This window comes from Protopterus annectens, chromosome 11.part0 (genome assembly GCF_019279795.1).
Source record: "Protopterus annectens isolate FY-2018-M chromosome 11.part0, PAN1.0, whole genome shotgun sequence".
Taxonomy (NCBI): domain Eukaryota; kingdom Metazoa; phylum Chordata; order Ceratodontiformes; family Protopteridae; genus Protopterus; species Protopterus annectens.
The window spans coordinates 285,761,237-285,780,727 of record NC_056745.1 but is presented as its reverse complement, the minus strand read 5'-3'; the positions used below and the strand labels follow the sequence as shown (position 1 = coordinate 285,780,727).

Genomic DNA, 19,491 nt, shown 5'->3' with positions numbered 1-19,491 from the left:
AGCTCCCAGGAAACCTGACAGGTACTACAGAGTTACCTGACTCTCTCAAATTCCTCTTGAAGAATCCTACTGTGGATCCAGACACCATTTCCCAAGGATCAAAAGGCATTAAGGCTACTACTGCCAAAAATCCTACCTCTTCTGACAGGGATTCTAGGACTTTAGACAGATGGGTTAAGAAGGTGTACACCTCTGCTACTCTGGCCATTTGGGCATTAAATTGCCAGTTTCATATGTTAAAGTATCAGCAGCATGTTATGGGGCTAATTAATCAGAAAATGATGTTGATTCCTGACTGTTATGAACACAAAGATTTACAAGAGTTAATGCATTCTGCTGACTAAGTTGGTAAACGTACTTTGCAGTGTGGTTGTGATGCATTAGAAGCTTCTTGCAGGGCTGCTGTCACTGGGTCTGTACTTTGAAGGCATGCTTGGCTTAAGGAACAAAACTTGCCAGATCATATAAAAGCAAAATTACTGGATGCACCCTTAAACTAAGAGCACCTATTTGGTAGTAAAGCAGAGGAAGTCCTCAAAAGAATGGAGGAAAGAGCTAAATCTATGCAAACTGTTAAAGATTTCTTACTACAGCCATCTAGATTCAGTAGGCATTGGCCTTCAAAGAACTGGTCCTTTCCAGTCCCTTCCAGGCCTTCTCAGTCCAAACCCAGTCGCAGCAGACCACCAAGACTTCGTTCTCAGGTTATGCACAGATCTAAGCAGTGGGGTGCTCCCATGTCCAAAGCAGGGAGTAGTAAGCCACCCCCCTATGGTAAAATTGCACAATGACTTATCCTTAACTCCTCCAAGACTTGCTCAATTACTTGCACCTTTAGGAGGAAAGCTCACCCTGCATGCAAAAAAACTGGGAATACATTACCCAAGACAAATGGGTTTTAAACATTGTTTCTCTAGGATACAGATTCCACTTCCACTCACTCCCAACCCTAAGTGGATGGCCAGACCTCGCCCCAAACCATTGGGCCGAGACCCAAAAGCAAGTACTGTCTCTTCTCAGCATCAAGGCTGTTCAACCTGTTCCAGCAGAACAAAGAGGACAAGGCTTTTATTCGACTGTTCCTGGTTTCCAGAAAAGAAAACTCCTGGCATCCTCTCCTGGATCTGTCTGTTCTCAACACCTTTCTGGTGGTTCCAAAATTAAAAATGCTAACTCTCCAACAGCTACTTCCTATGCTAGCCAAGAATGCCTGGCTGGCAACTCTAGACTTAAAAGAAGCTTACTTGCACATCCTTATAAGGGAATCTTGCATGAAATACCTATGCTTCAGGGCAGGCTCAATGCGCTATCAGTTTTCTGCACTTCCCTTTGGCTTATCTACTTCGCCCAGGGTATTCACAAAGTGCCTAGCTTCAGCCATTGCATTTTGCAGGCAGAGAAGTATTCAGATTTACCCATACTTGGACGATTGTCTGATTCAGGCGGAAAGCCAGGACTTGCTATTACAGCACCTGGCATTTGTAAAGAGACTTCTAACCTCACTGGGGTATACCATCAACGAAAATAAATCACATCTAGTACCCTACCAACGGATTGTATTCCTGGGAGCAAGCTTGAACACAACTTCTCAGATGGCATTCCTCAATCCAGAGAAACAAATTTATTTGACAACCTACTTCAACCTACTGGCCACAAAAACCCAGCTATCTGCAAGGAAAATACTGCAAGCTCTGAGGTTCATGGCCTCTTGCATTCTGTTTCCATATGCAAGACTGCATATGAGGAAACTTCAATGGTATCTAAAAAGTCTATGGTGTCAACATTCTCAGGACGTGGAAACAACAATTCCTATTATTCCTTGTTTAAGGGCAGAGGCCTGTAGCCACAACAAGGGACTCCCTTTCACTCTACCCCCTGCCGCCCAAACCCTAACAACAGACACATCAGATTATGCATGGGGGGCTCGCATGGCAGGGCAGTGCATTCAGGGTAAATGGAACCCAAAGCAGATGCACCTGCATATCAATCACAAAGAAATGTTAGCTGTACAGAATGCTCTGACAGCCTTCAAAGACCTTATTCTTTCAGGACAACTATTGATAAAGACAGACAACATCACAGTTATGTGGTACGTAAACAAGCAGGGGGGAACCCATTCCTACCCACTCTGCAGACTATCCATGGCTGTGTAGAGCACAACCTTGAGCAACCAAGTGCACCTACAAGCTCAATTCCTGCCAGGCAAACTAAATTCACTGGCAGACGACTTGAGCAGAAATCTCATGGACCCACACGAATGGAAACTGGAACCAAAAATATTCAAGCTTTTGAGGAACAGATGGGGGACTCCAGAGGTGAACCTATTTGCCTCACCTCAGAACTACCAATTGAGCAAATACTGCACCAGGACTCCCCACAGTCAAGCTTGGAAAGTCGATGCCCTGTCCTTTACCTGGGAAAGCCTCTCAGTCTATGCCTTTTCCCCTCTGCCTCTCCTCTTGAAGGTTCTACTAAAGATCAAACAGGACAAGCCAAGGACAATCCTGATTGCACCAGACTGGCCATGCCAGCACTGGTACCTTCTTTTGTATAGTCTAACAGTGCTACAACCATGGCACCTGCCTCAGACCCCTTCGCTGCTGTTCCAGCAGGCGGTCCAGATTCTGCACCCTCAGCTTCAAACCCTGAACCTTGCAGCCTGGCTAATCCCTTGAGCTCACCTCTAGCAACCCTCAGTAAGCAGGTGCTGGATGTCATTCTTGAGGCAAGGAGGCTTAGTACTAGAAAATCCTATTCAGAAAAGTGGAAAAGATACTGTTCCTGGAGCCATTCTCAGGGGATGGGCAGAACGGTGCCCAGCTTACGTCATATACTAGATTACTTAACAGAAGTGCTCCACAAAGGCCTATCCTTCTCTTCAATTAAGATTCATGCCGCAGCCATCTCAGCTCATTGTAATACGGAGCCACCGCTCTTCTCTCATCTTCTGGTAAAACAGTTCCTTAGAGGGGTCAAAAATTTAACACCCCCCCCCCCCCCCAGGAGAGCTCCCACTCCAGCCTGGGACCTTAACTTTGTATTTGAAAATCGTATCCCCCCTTTGAACTGGCTGCTACAGCAGAGCTAAAATTCCTCTCTTGGAAAACAGCTTTACTTCTAGCCATCACCTCAGCAAGAAGAGTGTCTGAACTGCTGGCCCTTATGGCAGTGGAACCCTACATTATCTTCCATTCGGACAGGGTTTCCCTCAGGACTAACCCATCTTTTATGCCCAAGGTGTTGCCTAGTGTGTCTTTAAACCAGTCCATTCATTTGCCTACCTTTTTCTCTAATCCTCAGAATAAAGGGGAAAGGATACTGCACTCTCTGGGCGTGCATAGACAGCTTAGATTCTATCTGGACAGGACTAAGCATCTCAGAAAATCTGACCAGCTGCTTGTCAGCTTTGCCACAGGGGCAGAGGGGAAGGCCATTTCAAAGCAAACCATTTCCAAATGGATAGCACACTGCATCCATTTCTGCTATAAGCACCATGGAAAACCTACCCTACAGGGGATAAGAACACATTCCAGTAGGGCTGCATCTACCTCCACTGTGTTTCTCAGAGGAGTCTTTAAAAGGGACATCCTGGAAGCTGCAACCTGGAGCTCTGTACATACTCTCACCAAGCATTACCACTTTCCTATCTTTTCTAAATCCAGAGCTAGATTTGCCACAGCAGTCTTACAAGGCCTAATGGCCAGCCCTAATGCTTCTTAATCTACCTCCACCCTTCCTTAGCTTTGGGAATCTACCCAAATGTGATGACAGCAACAGTGAGACACGAAGAACATAGTACAGTTGTGTACACTTAACATAAATGTAGATGTTCAAGTGTATTCACCGTTGTAGTCCTGGTTACCCTCTCTCCAGCCCCCTGATTGTCTTTGCTTTCACCTATCCTTTTTGGTTTGGCATATCTTATGCTATGTGTATTTGCTTTTTGCTGGGTGTGTTCCACACCATATAATTGCTTCCTATTGTAGGGGCACCTGACATCCGGGGCAAGAAAAACTGATGTAATGGCATCGGCTGCATGTTTTATACCCCTGATGAACTGACGTCATGGAAGAAGCAACAGCATCCGATGCAGAAATCCCAAGACTCTGGTATTCAGGCCGGCTTAGGGCTACCTGCAGGCAGATAACCCAAATGTGATGACTGCAACAGTGAATACATTTGAACATCTACATTTATGGTAAGTGTACACAACTGTACTTTTTGGCACCAAGGAATACATCCTATCCCAATAATGTGCTTTTTATTCTAAGGAAAACAAGGAAACGCAGTACCATGGAATCATGCCTGACAAAATGGAAAAACACTAACCCTTGTCAAGCAGGCGTTAACTCAATCTTAAAGTAGCTGTCATGCCTTTTTAGACGAGGACTTTTTTATTCCAGCATTAAGGTGTATGCATCTGCCATTTCAACTTACCTATTCAGGGCTCCACCTATCTTCTCACACCCCCCACATGAAACTTTTTTTTTCAAAAGGGTGATTCACTTTAGATTACACAGAAGGCACTGTGTTCTGTCATGGGATGTAAATTATGTCCTAGAAAAACTAACCTTGCCCCCCTTTAAACCTGCTGCCACTGCCTGTCTAAAGATGCTCACCTGGAAGGCCACTTTTCTTACAGCTGTTATATCAGCTAGGGGGTTTTCTGAACTACAGACCCTCGTGTAAAGAACCTTTCACTGGAATAGGATCACCCTCTGAACAAACTCATCTTTCATGATTAAGATGGTATCAGAACTTACCTTAAACCAGACTACCCATTTACCAGTTGTCTTCCCAAATCCACAGAGCAGAGCAGGGCAGAGCAAGTCTTCTACTCCCTGGATGTGTACAGGTAGATTAGGTACTGTCTAGACAGGGCAAACCCCCCTAACAGAGCAGAGCAATTACCGTTGGCTTTCAAAGTGGGAAAATAGGGCAAGTCTGTCTCCAAACAAACCATTTCAAAATAGGTGGACTGCATAATGTTCTGTTACTCATACCATAGAAGATACTTATCTGGGCATATTAAAGCTCATTCCACCAGGCATGGGGCAACTACAACTGCTTTCCACAAAGTCCCTTCTCGGGCCAACTAGAGGTAGCCACATGGAACTTAGTGCACACCTTTACAAAACACTAAGTTGACCAATGTCTCTAGGGCTAGAGCAGGTTATCCTACTGCCATCCTGCAAAATCTTATTTCCTAGGGTAATACAGATGACCCACCATCTAATGTTTAACTTTGGAAGTCCTCCCAAGAATCATTACGGCAGCAAATTACTACGAAGATCATAGTACAGTTGTGTCCCACTTAAAATAATTGTCGATGTTCAAGCAGATCAATGTTGCAATACATATTCACACACTCCAACCCCTCTGTCTCCTGACCACTTGACTCCCCCTTGTGTGCAAGGGGTAGAATAATTTTTCTACAGATAGTGTTTTAGTTCTATCATCTTCTGTCTGCCTCCTATGATGTCCTTCAAGGATGCATCTGCAGTCATAGCGTATGGGTTGTCCTGCCTCAGGCAGCCTTTCGGTCGGCCGGATTCCAAAGTCTGGGTCTGGCCTCGGCTGATGTCGCACATTCCCCGACGTCAGAGCTTCTGGGGTATAAAGGCATCAGCCGACGCCATTTTCCTCAGTCTTTCTTGCCGCGCGGTGCCCGAAGCAGAAGCTGTTCGCAAGTGCCGGTCGGTCAGATCCAGAGTTTCAGCTACCGAAGACTTCTAAAAAGCTAAGTACCCCGTTGGGGACTCTTTCTTGCCTCAGCCGATGTCAGACAAAGTAAATAATTGTTTAACTTGTGGGAAACAAATACCTCATAAGGATTTCCATTCTGACTGCCTTCCTTGCTTAGGCCCAGACCATGACGTATCAGCTTGTTTAGCCTGTGCCTCCTTCAACCGACGGACTCTTAGATGTCGGTCGGAGTTTGCAGAAGAGTTTTTTGGATCCGCTTTTGCATATAAAATGCCGTCGGAGACTCCGACTACACATTTAGCCAAAAAACGCAAGGAAAAGGACCGACACTCACGGCCTGTGGTTTCGGCTGAAACCACGGTTAGGCCTACCGCGAGTGTCTCGGTTTCGGCTGAAACAGAGGCCTCGGTTCTACCTTCTACCGAAATCATACCTCCGACAACTGAGGCCAGAGAGACCCCGGCTGAGTCGGCTACAGAAATCCCTACCGGAGAAGCAAGCGCACAAGAATTGTCCGACACCATTCCTTTGGACATTTCTACACCTGCACGTGGGGCAGCTAGGCCCCCTGCTTCTATGTCTATTAAGGCTTTCTCCAGGGCTAAAGCAGCTAAAATTTCAAAAGCTTTACCTGCAAAATCTACTTCTCTAAATTCAAACGTCTGGGGAGATTTTGTCCTCAAGCATCAGACTGCTCATTCACTGCTTAAAAAGACCTAAATAAGGCACCAGTGGATGCCCTTTTTATACCCTGACATCTGGACGTTGGTATTTGAGCAACCCTCAGCTAGGGATGATGTAAAGACTGTGGAATTTGAGCTGGCCATGGCCTTCTGCATGACAGGAAGTCCCAAGAATCAATACTGCAACATGAATCTGCTAGAATGTTTACAATTATGGTAAGTGGGACACAACTATACTTTCTTATTCCTCTGTCAAGGTACGTTTGTCAGCTATTTCTGATGTTCTTCATGTTTCACTGTTGCAGTCATTACATTTGGGTAATTTGCTGGCAGGTTGCCCTCAGTCAGCCTGAATAACAAAGTCTTGGGTCCTGTGTCGGTTGCTGTCTCCTCTTCCATGATGTCAGGTCGTCAGGGGTATAAAACATGCAGCCAATGCCATTTTATTCAGTCTTTCTTGCCGCGCGGTGCCTGAAGCAGAAGCAGTTCGCAAGTGCCGGTCAGCCGACTCCTGAAATTTTCGCATTCAGGTTTCAGAACCGAAGTCTTCAAACTAAAGCTAAGTACACCGTTGGGAAAACTTTTTCTTGCTCCTTACCGATGTCAGTAAAAGTTAATAATTGCATTACTTGTGGGAAGCAAATACCTCATAAGGATTTTAATTTGTACTGTATTCCTTGCCTAGGCCCAGATCACAACCTGCCTTGCTGTCGGTTTTGTGCTAGATTTAACCAATGCACTATTAAGCGTCTGTATATTTTTGCTTCTAAATATTTTGGTTCAAGATTTAATTATCCTGAAATGTCATCGGTTAGTAATCCGACTACCGGAGTTCACAAAAAACGCAATGAAAAAGACAGACACAGACTGTTGAGGTCCAAAACCGACGAAGCCTCTCCTAAGCCAGTTGCCGGTTCGCCGGTACTCATCCGCTTTCTCAGCCCTTGATACCCGCTACTGTTGAGTCACAGGCCTCTACCGAGATTCTCAGAGTATTGAACCCGCGGATGTCTCTCCCTTGGATGGGTTTGGAGCCGTTGAGCAGGCACCGGCTTCTGAGGGTGTTTTCAGGCCTCAACATTTTTATATTAAACCGACGCCAGCCTCAAAAACAAGGTCAAAAACAGTTTCTATGTCTAAAAAAACGACGCATGAGTCACGTGCTCAGGCTCCTATGCCTAAAAACAGATCAAAATAGCTGAGAATTTAATCCCCCCCCTGGCTAAGAGGCCTAGGCAAGACACTGATTATGATTCTTTAGATCAGGTTTCCATTTCTTCTGATTCCTCTTCTGATCAGGAATTTTCTATTCCACCCTATGAGGATTCTGATGCAGAGGAATCCATCCCATCTGCATCGCCTCCTGAGGATTACTCTTTTGGAGAGACTTTGCATACTTTAAGGGAGCATTTTCACTGGGAGAGTCAGGACTTCTCTGAATCAAAAAAGAGGCTTAGGGATTTCCTTCTTCTTCCTCAGCATAGGCCTTTGGCAATACCTCCTGTATTAGACATTGTTGATGATGTGTTTTCGAGTAAGCCAGACAGATATTACAGGGTTCCTGACTCCCACAAATTTCTATTCAAAAATCCTGCAGCTAATCCTGAGACTATTTCTCAGGGTCCCAAAGGGTGTAAAGGCCTCCACAGCCAAAAATCCTACCCCCTCTGACAGAGATTCCAGTGCGTTGAATAGATGGGGAAAGAAGGTTTATACGTCTGCAACCTTGGCAATCATAGCCTTAAACTGCCAGTTTCATATGCTTAAATATCAACAGCATGTTATGGGCTTACTGAAACAGAAAATGACGTTGATTTCTGATTGTGTGGAAAATAGAGTTACAGGATTTATTGCATTCAGCAGAACAGGTTGGAAAGCATACTTTGCAATGTGGTTTTGATTCCTTGGAGGCCTCTTGTAGGGCCGCCGTTACTGGATCTGTGATTAGAGGACATGCCTGGCTCAAGGAGCAAAATCTGCCTGATCATGTTAAAGCTAAATTGTTGGATGCTCCTTTGCAGCATGATACTCTGTGTGGTAATAAGGCAGAAGAGGTTTTAAAGAAAATGGAAGACAAAGCTAAATCTATGCAAACTGTAAAAGATTTCTTGCAAGTGCAGCCACCCAGGTTCACTAGACACTGGCCTACTAAAAATTGGTCCTTTCCTGTGTCCAGCAGAGCCACTCAAAAAAGGCTCCAGATACCAATCACGGGGTTCTTACAGGTCAAAGCAATGGGGTGCCTCCACCTCCAAAACTGGAGGAAGCAAAGCACAACCCTACAGTAAGCAGTCTCATTGACTTTCGTCTGCCATCACCAAGCACTTACCTTTTGGCAGCCCCCTTGGGGGGAAAACTAGCACTTCATGCTCAAAATTGGCAGTTAATTACCCAGGACAAGTGGGTATTAAACATAGTATCCCAGGGGTACAGATTTAATTTCCATACTTTGCCAATTCCAAACGGATGGTGGGATCTGCCACAAAACCAGTGGGTAGAGGCCCAGAAACAAGTCATGTCCCTCATGGATATGGGGGCTATTCAGCCAGTACCAGAAAAGGAAAAAGGACAAGGTTTTTATTCAAGACTTTTTCTGGTACCCAGAAAAGACAATTCATGGTGTCCAATACTGGATTTATCAATTTTGAACACGTTCCTGGACATTCCAAAATTCAAAATGTTGACTTTACAACAGATACTGCCTATGCTAGGCAAGAATGCTTGGTTAGTAACACTCTACTTAAAAGAGGCATACCTGCATATCCCAATAAGGGAATCATGCAGGAGATACCTCTGCTTCAAAGCAGGATTTTTGCTTTACCAATTCTCTGCATTGCCCTTTGGCTTATCTACTGTGCCCAGGGTCTTTACAAAGTGCCTGACACCAGTAATTGCATTCTGCAAACAAAGAAGCATTCAGAATTATCCTTATCTGGACGACTGACTCATTCAAGCAGAGAACAAGGACACTCTTCTTCAACATCTGGCATTTGTAAAAAGGCTTCTAGTATGCCTAGGGTACACCATAAACGAAAAGAAATCACAACTGGTACCCTCTCAAATAATTACATTCCTGGGTGCAAGCTTGAGTATAGCTGCCCAGATGGCTTACCTTACGCCAGACAAACAAAGGCAACTGACAACATACTTCAAACAAATGGCAACAAAAACCCAGTTATCTGCAAGACAAATTCTGCAGGCTTTGGGATTCATGGCATCCTGCATTCTACCAATTCCATATGCAAGACTGCATATGAGGAAACTTCAGTGGTACCTAAAAACTTTATGGAGTCAACATTGTCACAGTCTGGAAACAATGATTCCTCTCATTTCCTGCCTTCAACAGGAGTTTCTTTGGTGGGCAGAGACATATCACCAAACAAGGGACTGTTGTTCACTCTACCCCCTGCCACCCAAAACCTAACTACAGATGCATCAGACTATGCTGGGGGGCCCACCTGACGGGGAGATGCATTCAGGGCAAATAGAGCCCAAACCAAATGCGTCTGCATATCAACCAGAAAGAGATGCTAGCTGTTCAGAATGCCCCGACAGCCTTCAAGGACTTACTTCATTTAGGACAACTACTGATAAAGACGGACAATACCACAGTTATGTGGTACATAAACAAGCAGGGGGGTACACATTCCTACCCCCTTTGCAGACTAGCCATGGTCTAGTGGAACACAGCCTTGACTTAACAAATACATCTTCAAGCTCAATTCTTGCCAGGAAAACAAAATACTCTGGCAGATGACCTAAGCAGAAATCTTATGGACCCGCACGAATGGAAACTGGATCCACAAATCTTCAGCATGTTAACACAGAAATGGGGGAGCCCAGACATAGATCTATTTGCCTCTCCCCAAAATTATCAGTTGGACAAATTCTGCAAAAGAACTCATCACAAAAAAGCATGGAAAGTGGATGCCCTCTCCTTCAGCTGGAAGAACCTGTCAGTCTATGTCTTCCCCCTCTGCCTCTACTCTCCAAGGTCTTACTAAAAGTCAGACAGGAAAAACCAAAAATGATCCTAGTTGCTCCGGACTGGCCTTGCCAGCACTGGTACCCACTTCTAAGGAATATGTCTCGCCTTCCTCCATGGCACTTGCCTCAAATACCTCATCTACTGTCTCAGCAGAACAATCAAATTCCGCACACTCAACTCCAAACTCTGAATCTTGCAGCATGGCTGATCAGTTAATTATTCAAACAACACCTCTCAATAAATCTGTGATGGATGTCATTTTGGAAGCCAGAAGGCCTAGTATTAGGAAATCTTATGCTGATAAATGGAAGAGATTTTGTGCTTGGAACCAAGCACAAGGAACAGACGCAGCAAAGCCCAATATTCCTTGGATTTTACAATGTTTGACTGAGATGCTTGACAAGGGCCTATCTTTTTCTTCAGTAAAAATCCACGCCTCAGCCATTGCGGCTCATTACAACACAGAGACTCCCCTCTTTTCTCATCCTCTGCTTAAACATTATCTCCCAGAAGATCACCAGCTCCTGCATGGGACCTCAATTTTGTGCTGGAAAAACTCACCCTGCCTCCTTTTGGACCAGCAGCTACTGTGGATATAAAATTTATATCTTGGAAAACAGCTTTTCTCTTGGCAGTCACTTCAGCAAGAAGGGTTTCAGAACTACAGGCTCTCATGGCAGTGGAGCCTTTTATTACATTTAACACGGATAGGGTGTCCCTCAGGACCAGTCCTTCTTTTATGCTTAAGGTGGTATCCAGTGTGGCTCTTAACCAGACCATTCACCTGCCAACATTTTATCCAAATCCGCAGAACAAGGGGGAGCAGATTCTGCATTCATTAGATGTTCATAGACAACTAAGATTCTACTTAAACAGGACCAAATCTCTAAGAAAGTCTGAGCAACTACTGGTAGCATTTGCTGCAGGGTTAGAGGGGAAGGCTATATCAAAGCAGACTATTTCTAAGTGGATAAGCCACTGCATTTGTTTCTGCTACTTGCACCATGGTAAACCTGTGCCCAGTGGGATCAGATCACATTCCACCAGGGCTGCCTCTACTTCAGCAGCTTTTCTTAGAGGGGTCCCAACCAAAGACATTCTAGCAGCTGCTACTTGGAACTCTGTGCATACCTTCACAAAGCATTATCATTTGCATCTGTTCTCCAAATCCAGGGCAGGCTTTGCCACTGCAGATGTTCATCGTGCATGCAGCTGCAGTCATAACAGATGGGTTTTCCTGCCATCAGGTGGGTCCTCGGTCGGCCGAATTCCAAAGTCTAGGTCCGGCGTCGGTTGTCGTTGCTTCCTCCCTGACGTCAGAGCGACAGGGGTATAAAAGAACCAGCTGACGCCATTTTCTTCAGTCTTTTTTGCCGCACGGTGCCCGAAGCAGAAGCAGTTCGCAAGTGCCGGTCGGCCAGCTCCTGAGATTACGAATATCTGCAACCGAAGTCTTCTTGAAAGCTAAGTACCCCGTTGGGGAAACTTTTCTTGCCTCAGACCGATGTCAGACAAAGTTAATAATTGTATTTCATGTGGGAAGCAAATACCGCATAAGGATTTTCATTCCCTCTGCATTCCTTGCTTAGGCCCAGACCACGACGTCTCGGCCTGTCGTTTTTGTGCTACATTCAACAAACGCACCAGTAAGCATCGGGCGGAGTTCGCCCAGCACTTTTTCGGCAAAAATTTAACTACATAATGTCGTTGGATACTCCGACTCCAGTTTTGACTAAAAGACGCAAAGATAAGGACCGACACACGAAGTCCGCGGCCTCTACCGACACCACGCCAAAGCCGACTACAGGTGGTCCGGTTCTCAGCGAGGCGCCTATGCAGCCCCTGACTACCGATGACACTTCATTGGCTGTGTCTTCTGTACCCGAGGTCACAGGCTCTTCGGCCCACACCTCTCAAGGTGTCTTCAGGCCTTCCCCTTCTTTTTCCATCAAGGCTTTCACTAAGTCTAAGACAGCCATGCATTCTAAATAACAAACCCCACAGGGCCCTTCTCAAGGCCCCATGCCTAAAAAAGCAGATGCTCAAAATGGCTGAGGACTTAATTACACGTATCAGGGGTTCTCAACCCCCCCCCCCCCCGGAAAAAAGGCCCAGAGTGGAGGAAGAATCCCCCTCCTCGGACCAGGCTTCCATTATTTCAGAACATTCTGATGACCAGGAACATTCATATTCCCCTTTTGAAGATTCTGATGCAGAGGAGTCCATTCCTTATGTCTCCCCCCCTGAGGATTACTCTTTTGGGGAAACCTTGCATACCTTGAGGGGAACACTTCCATTGGGAAGGCCAAGAGTACTCGGACTCCAAGAAAAGGCTTAGGGATTTTCTCTTGCTCCCTCAGCACAGGCCTCTGGCTATACCTCCTGTCTTAGATATCCTTGATGATGTGTATTCGGAGTCCTGCCTCAACCCAGACTCTCTACCTCCAACCCCAGTCAAGCCTGACAGGTATTACCGGGTTCCTGACTCACACCAATTCCTATACAAAAGCCATGCGGCTGACCCAGAAACTATCTCACAGGGCCCCAAGGGAATTAAGGCCTCCACTGCTAAAAATCCATTACCTTCAGAGAGGGATTCCAGAGCTTTAGAAAGGTGGGGGGAAAAGGTATACACCTCGGCCACCTTATCCATGAGGGCATTAAACTGCCAGTTCCATATGTTAAAGTACCAACAGTTTCTGTTATCACAGTTGAGAAGCAAAATGTCACAACCTGAACAACCAGATTTGAAGGAGTTGCAGGATTTGATGCATAGTGCAGAACAAGTAGGTAAACATACCTTGCAATGTGGTTTTGATGCTTTAGAGGCCTCATGTAGAGCTGCTGTTACAGGATCAGTCATACGTAGACATGCTTGGTTCAAAGAGCAAACCTACCAGATCATGTCAAAGATAAATTACTGGATGCACCTCTGCAAAAAGATGTATTGTTTGGTGTTAAAGCTGAGGAGGTAATAAAGAAAATGGAGGAAAAGGCAAAATCAATGCAAACAGTGAAAGATTTCCTACAGGTACAACCTCCACGTTTCAGTAGAAATTGGCCTTCAAAAAATTGGTCCTTTCCAGCCACGGACAGACCCCAAAGAGGAGGATACAGGCGCCCGAGGGGTAGAGGGCAATCTCAAGGATCGTTTAGAGGCAGACTATGGCAAGCACCTACCCAAAGAGGTGGTGAGGATAGTTCACAGCCATTCAGAAAGCAGAACCAATGACTTTCCCCTTTGCATGCCAAGCAAGGCTCAAATGGCAGCACCTTTAGGCGGAAAACTGGCATTATTTTCAAAAAATTGGCATATTGTCACAAAAGACAAATGGATCCTGGACATTATAGACAGAGGCTACAGATTCCACTTTCACACCCTTCCAAAAATGAGAGGCATGCCAATCCTGCCACACAATCAAAGGGCAGAGGCACAAAAACAAATTTCAGATCTCATGGACATGAAAGCTATTCAAGAGGTACCTACACAAGAACAGGGTCAAGGTTTTTATTCCAGACTATTCCTGGTACCAAGGAAGGGCAAAGATTGGAGACCTATTTTGGACCTATCCATCCTAAACACATTTTTACTCGTGCCAAAATTCAAGATGCTCACATTACATAGCTTCTTCCCATGCTGGGCAAGGAGTCTTGGCTGGTAACATTGGACCTCAAGGAGGCATACCTGCATGGCCCAATCAGACAAGATTGCAGAAGATACCTCAGATTTCTTGCAGGTTCAACACATTATCAATTCTCTGCATTGCCCTTTGGCTTATCTACTGCGCCCATAGTGTTCACGAAATGCCTGGCATCAGTAATTGCCTACTGCAGACTGCAAGGGATACAAATATACCCATATTTGGACGACTGCCTGATCCAAGCGGACAGCAAGCACATACTTCTGAAACATCTGGCTTTTGTAATAAGGTTGTGGAATTCCCTGGGATACACAGTCAACAAAAAGAAATCAAGGCTAATACCCTCTCAAACAATAATTTTCCTGGGTGCCAATTTGGATACAAACACCCAGATGGCCTACCTCACGCCAGAGAAACAAGGGCAACTAACTCAATACTTCAGAAAACTGGTAACTTTCACCAGGCTGACTGCAAGGAAAATCCTGCAGGCTCTGGGATTCATGGCATCTTGCATCCTACTAATCCCATGTGCAAAGCTGCATATGAGGAAACTTCAATGGTACCTGAAAAACCTCTGGTCTCAGCACTGCCACAGTTTGCAAACAATAATACCACTAATTCCATGTCTTCAAAAGGAATTTCTGTGGTGGGCTCAAGCATGCCAAAGAAACACAGGTCTCCCATTCTGCAAGCCTCAAGCAAGTCAAATCATCACAACAGACGCCTCGGATTACACCTGGGGGGTGCACATGACAGATCTGTGCATTCAGGGCAGATGGTCCCAAAAGGAAAAGCACCTACACATCAATCAAAAGGAAATGCTAGCAGTAATAAATGCTATTATAGCTTTCAAAGACCTGCTGCATCCAGGCCAGCTATTGATAAGGACAGACAACACCACAGTAATGTGGTACATAAACAAACAGGGAGGAACCCATTCATACCCCCTATGCAGGATAGCCATGTCTCTTTGGAACATGGCTCTAGAATTGCAAATCGAGCTTCAAGCACAGTTCCTGCCAGGCAAGGAAAACACGCTGGCAGACAACCTAAGCAGAAATATGACAGATCCACACGAATGGAAGTTGCATCCTCAAGTTTTTTCAAAGATAATTCAAGCATGAGGAATGCCAGACATAGATCTCTTTGCCTCCCACAGAAATCACCAATTGGCAAAATTCTGCTCAAGGACCTTTCATCCACAGGCCTGGAAAGTGGACGCACTCTCTTTCAGTTGGACAACAATTACAGTTTATGCCTTTCCACCTCTTCCTCTGCTGCCCAAAGTTCTATTAAAAACTAGAGCAGACAGACCAAAGATGATTCTCATTGCTCCAGACTGGCCAAGGCAACACTGGTACCCACTCCTGAGGAGCCTGACGCATTCCCCACCATGGATCCTGCCTCTAATGCCTCTTCTACTGACTCAGCACAACTTCAAAACTCTTCACAGTCAGCTGAAAACACTCAATCTAGCCGCATGGAAGATTCCTTAAAATCACAACAGACCCTACTCTCCAAGGAGGTACAGGATGTCATTTTAGAGGCCAGAAGACCTTCTACTAGAAAAGCCTACTCCGCCAAATGGAAACGGTTTTGTGCTTGGAATGAGAAAAAGGGCCAGAACCCTGGAATACTGAATTTACCTCAAATATTACAGTACCTAGCTGAGGTGCTAAGCAGTGGACTTTCATTCTCTTCCATCAAAATCCATGCCTCAGCCAATTCTGCAGAATACAACACTGATCCCCCTTTATTCTCTCACCCCCTCTTAAGACAGTTCCTCAGAGGGGCTAAGAATATAAAACCCCCAAGGAAACAACCAGTGCCTGCTTGGGATCTCAATTTCATTCTAGAGAAACTGACTTTGCCTCCTTTTGAGCCAGCTGCCTCAACAGAACTACAATATTTGTCCTGGAAAACAGCCTTCCTGCTGGCTATCACCTCAGCTCGCAGGGTTTTGGAACTACAAGCCCTCATGGCTGTGCAGCCTTTCATCATTTTCCATCAGGACAGTGTTTCCTTACGAACCAACCCTTCCTTTATGCCAAAGGTAGTATCCAGTGTAGCCTTGAATCAGACTATCCACTTACCTACCTTTTACCCCAATCCTCAAAACAAAGGGGAGAAACTACTACATTCCTTGGGCATTCACAGGCAACTACGTTATTATTTGGACAGAACAAAGCCTTTCAGAAAATCAGAGCAACTCTTTGTGTCCTATGCTACAGGGGCTCAAGGAAAGCCTATTTCCAAATAGACAATCTCAAAATGGATAGCCCACTGCATACACTTTTGTTACTCTCTTCATGGTAAAACTGTGCCTGCAGGCATCAGGTCTCACTCCACAAGGGCCACAGCTACCTCTGCAGCTTTCGTCAGGGGGGTTCCTACCAAAGATATTTTGGAAGCTGCCACTTGGAGTTCTGTGCATACTTTCTCCAAGCACTATCACCTACCTTTATACTCCAAATCTAGAGCAGGTTTTGCCACTGCAGTTTTGCAGGGCATCCTGGCTCCTCCTAGTTCCACCTAGTGCCTACCACCCTTATTTTAGCTTTGGTATTCTACCCATCTGTTATGACTGCAGCTGTATGCACGATGAACATAGTACAGTTTTGTACCTACCATAAATGTAGATGTTCGAGTGCTAATACAGCTGCAGTCAGTCCTCCCTCCTTCCCCTCTGGGACAGGCCTAATGGCTAACACCTCCTCATACAACCTGATTGGGGTATTCCTTTAAGGTTTATTTGCTTGCAACCACTGTTTTTTGATTATACTGCATTGCATTATTACATAAATTTCTGTATTGCCTTCCTTCTGGGGGCACCTGACAATCTGGGGCAAGAAAAACTGAAGAAAATGGCGTTGGCTGGTTCTTTTATATCCCTGTCGCTCTGACGTCAGGGAAGAAGCGCCGACAACTGACGCCAGACCTAGACTTTGGAATTCGGCCGACCGAGGACCTGCCTGACGGCAGGAAAACCCATCTGTTATGACTGCAGCTGTATTAGCACTCGAACATCTACATTTATGGTAGGTACAAAACTGTACTTTCTGCAGGGCCTTATAGCCGCTCCTAATGCTGTTTATTTCCATCCTCCCATCCATAGCTTTGGGATTCTACCCAAATGTAATGACTGCAGCAGTGAAACACACAGAACATGGTACAGTTGTGTACACTTACCATAGATGTAGATGTTAGAGTGTATTCACTGTTGCAGTCCGGGTTACTCATCCGCCATCCCCTTTTCTATACCTTTTCTTTCCTTCACTATACACTAAAGCCTTTGTGGTGTATTTGCTTTTAGATGAATGTAAAGTTTATGTTGCTAAAAGTGTGTGTGTGTATATATATATATATATATATATATATTTTTTTTTTTTTTTTTTTTTGCTCCCCATTTGGGGGGCACCTGACATCTGGGGCAAGAAAAACTGAATAAAATGGCATCAGCTGCATGTTTTATACCCCTGACGACCTGACGTCATGGAAGAGGAGACAGCAACCGACGCAAAACCCAAGACACTGTTATTCAGGCCGACTGAGGGCAACCTGCCAGCAGATTACCCAAATGTAATGACTGCAACAGTGAATACACTCGAACATCTACATTTATGGTAAGTGCACAACTGTACTTTTGTCTGCCTGTTACCCCCCCCCCCCAACCTTTCTAACTATGCTGAAAATCCACACTTTTTTTGAAAACGGTATTGCATATCTGCCCAACCTAGGAAATAGGTGTGTCTTCCTTGGCATTGCAATTTTGTATGTGAAAAACTTAATCTGTCTATATTTGAATCAGTTCTTCAGGCTGGAAGAATGGTTTACTCATTGCTCTTAACATCTGCTTGCAGAGTATCTTGAGGTACAAGCACATATGGTGAATGTGCAGTACCTAATTTTTCACAGGGACAGTGTTTCTTTGAGAAGTAATACTCCTTTTATCTCTAAAGTGGTCTCAGAGTTTATTTTAAGCCAGACTGTTCATTTCCCTGTTATCTTTCCCGAACCCAGGAGAAAAGATTCTTAATGCTCAAGATGTCCGTAAGCAGCTCAGATACTACTGAGACAAAATTCAAACTTTTAGGAAAGTTGATCAAGCTGTTTGTCTTTTAAGATGGTAAGAGGAAAGAACGACTGGTGTCAAAGATGATTTCCAAGTAGTTGCCTGATGCTATTGGGTTTTGCTACAATGGCCATAACAAAACCCTTCCTTGCCATGTTAGGGACCATTAAACAAGGGCTTTGGCATCTTCAGTGGTTAGATGGAAAGGAGTGGACTCATATTTAGAGGCAGCAATTTGGTTCTCTACATGCTTTTACAAAACACTAAAAACTGGATTCCTTTTTTAGGCGTAGAATAGGCTTTACTAGGACCATTCTTCAGAGGGCTTATGGAATCTCCTAGGGTTTTGACTTCCTACCTTTATTAGTTTTCTAAGCTAAGGAAATCTATGCGATCTATGAATAAACATTGTACAGTTGTGTGTGTGTAAGCTAACCATAACAGTAGATGTATTACAGCTGCCTGTTCTCTCCACAGTCCCCCCACCCCCTTTTTTGCTTGTTTTCTGTTTTGTGTTGCCATGGTATGGATGTTTCACTCTTTTGTACATAATTTACTGATGGGTTTCATGTTCTTCGTGTTTTAATGTTGCAGTCATTACATTTGGCAAGAAAGACTGATGTAATGGCGTCGGCTGCATGTTTTATTCCCCTGACGACCTGACGTCATGGAAGAAGGGACAGCAACTGACGCAGGACCCAAGACTTTGTTAATCAGGCCGACTGAGGGCTACTGCAAGCAGATAACCCAAATGTAATGACTGCAACAGTGAATAGACTCTAACATCTACATTTATTGTAAGTGTACACAACTGTGCTTTTCCTAGTATTGTTCTATGACGGTCCTGGCCTCCCTCCTGGACAAAGAATACTTGAAGCTTTTTACACTTCATGTCTCTATATGGAGCTCTGCTCAAGCTCCTGGCAATTGGAATGAGTGGAAGGTGCCAGCTTTTGAGAGCTGGCCAGTTCTCAGCGGTTAGTCCCATTTAGCTTAGGCTAGTGCAGTAGACAATGGCATATAAAATACAGTTTAGATATCCAGTTATGTAAAGACACTACAAGAAAAATACAAACTACATTATTCAGAAAACCAGTTAAGAAGAATACATATTTATACAAAAATAGTATGCACCCTCCACATATTTTTAAAAACATTGTTAAAAATCAGCAGACAAGTGTAGCAAGGTTAAATATCAACAAGAGTAATATGAACAGACAACTTCAACTTGTGACTAATGACGTCATAGCAGGAGGATATAATGCACAGCAAGTCATAGCAATGGCAGAATATATTTATTTAGAGAGTCAAGCAACACTTACACCTATTTTTTCAGAACATAGTACGAAGGTTCACAGTTTAAAGACAGTAATATGAAACAATAAGTGTTTTAAATGTATT

General features: G+C 44.6%; 1 protein-coding gene across 1 annotated transcript in view; it reads left to right on the top strand.

The window, feature by feature from the left end:
- Positions 1-19,491, top strand: part of UTP20 (UTP20 small subunit processome component) — a gene marked incomplete in the record, with an annotated part of 2,478,305 nt that overhangs the window by 532,411 nt on the left and 1,926,403 nt on the right.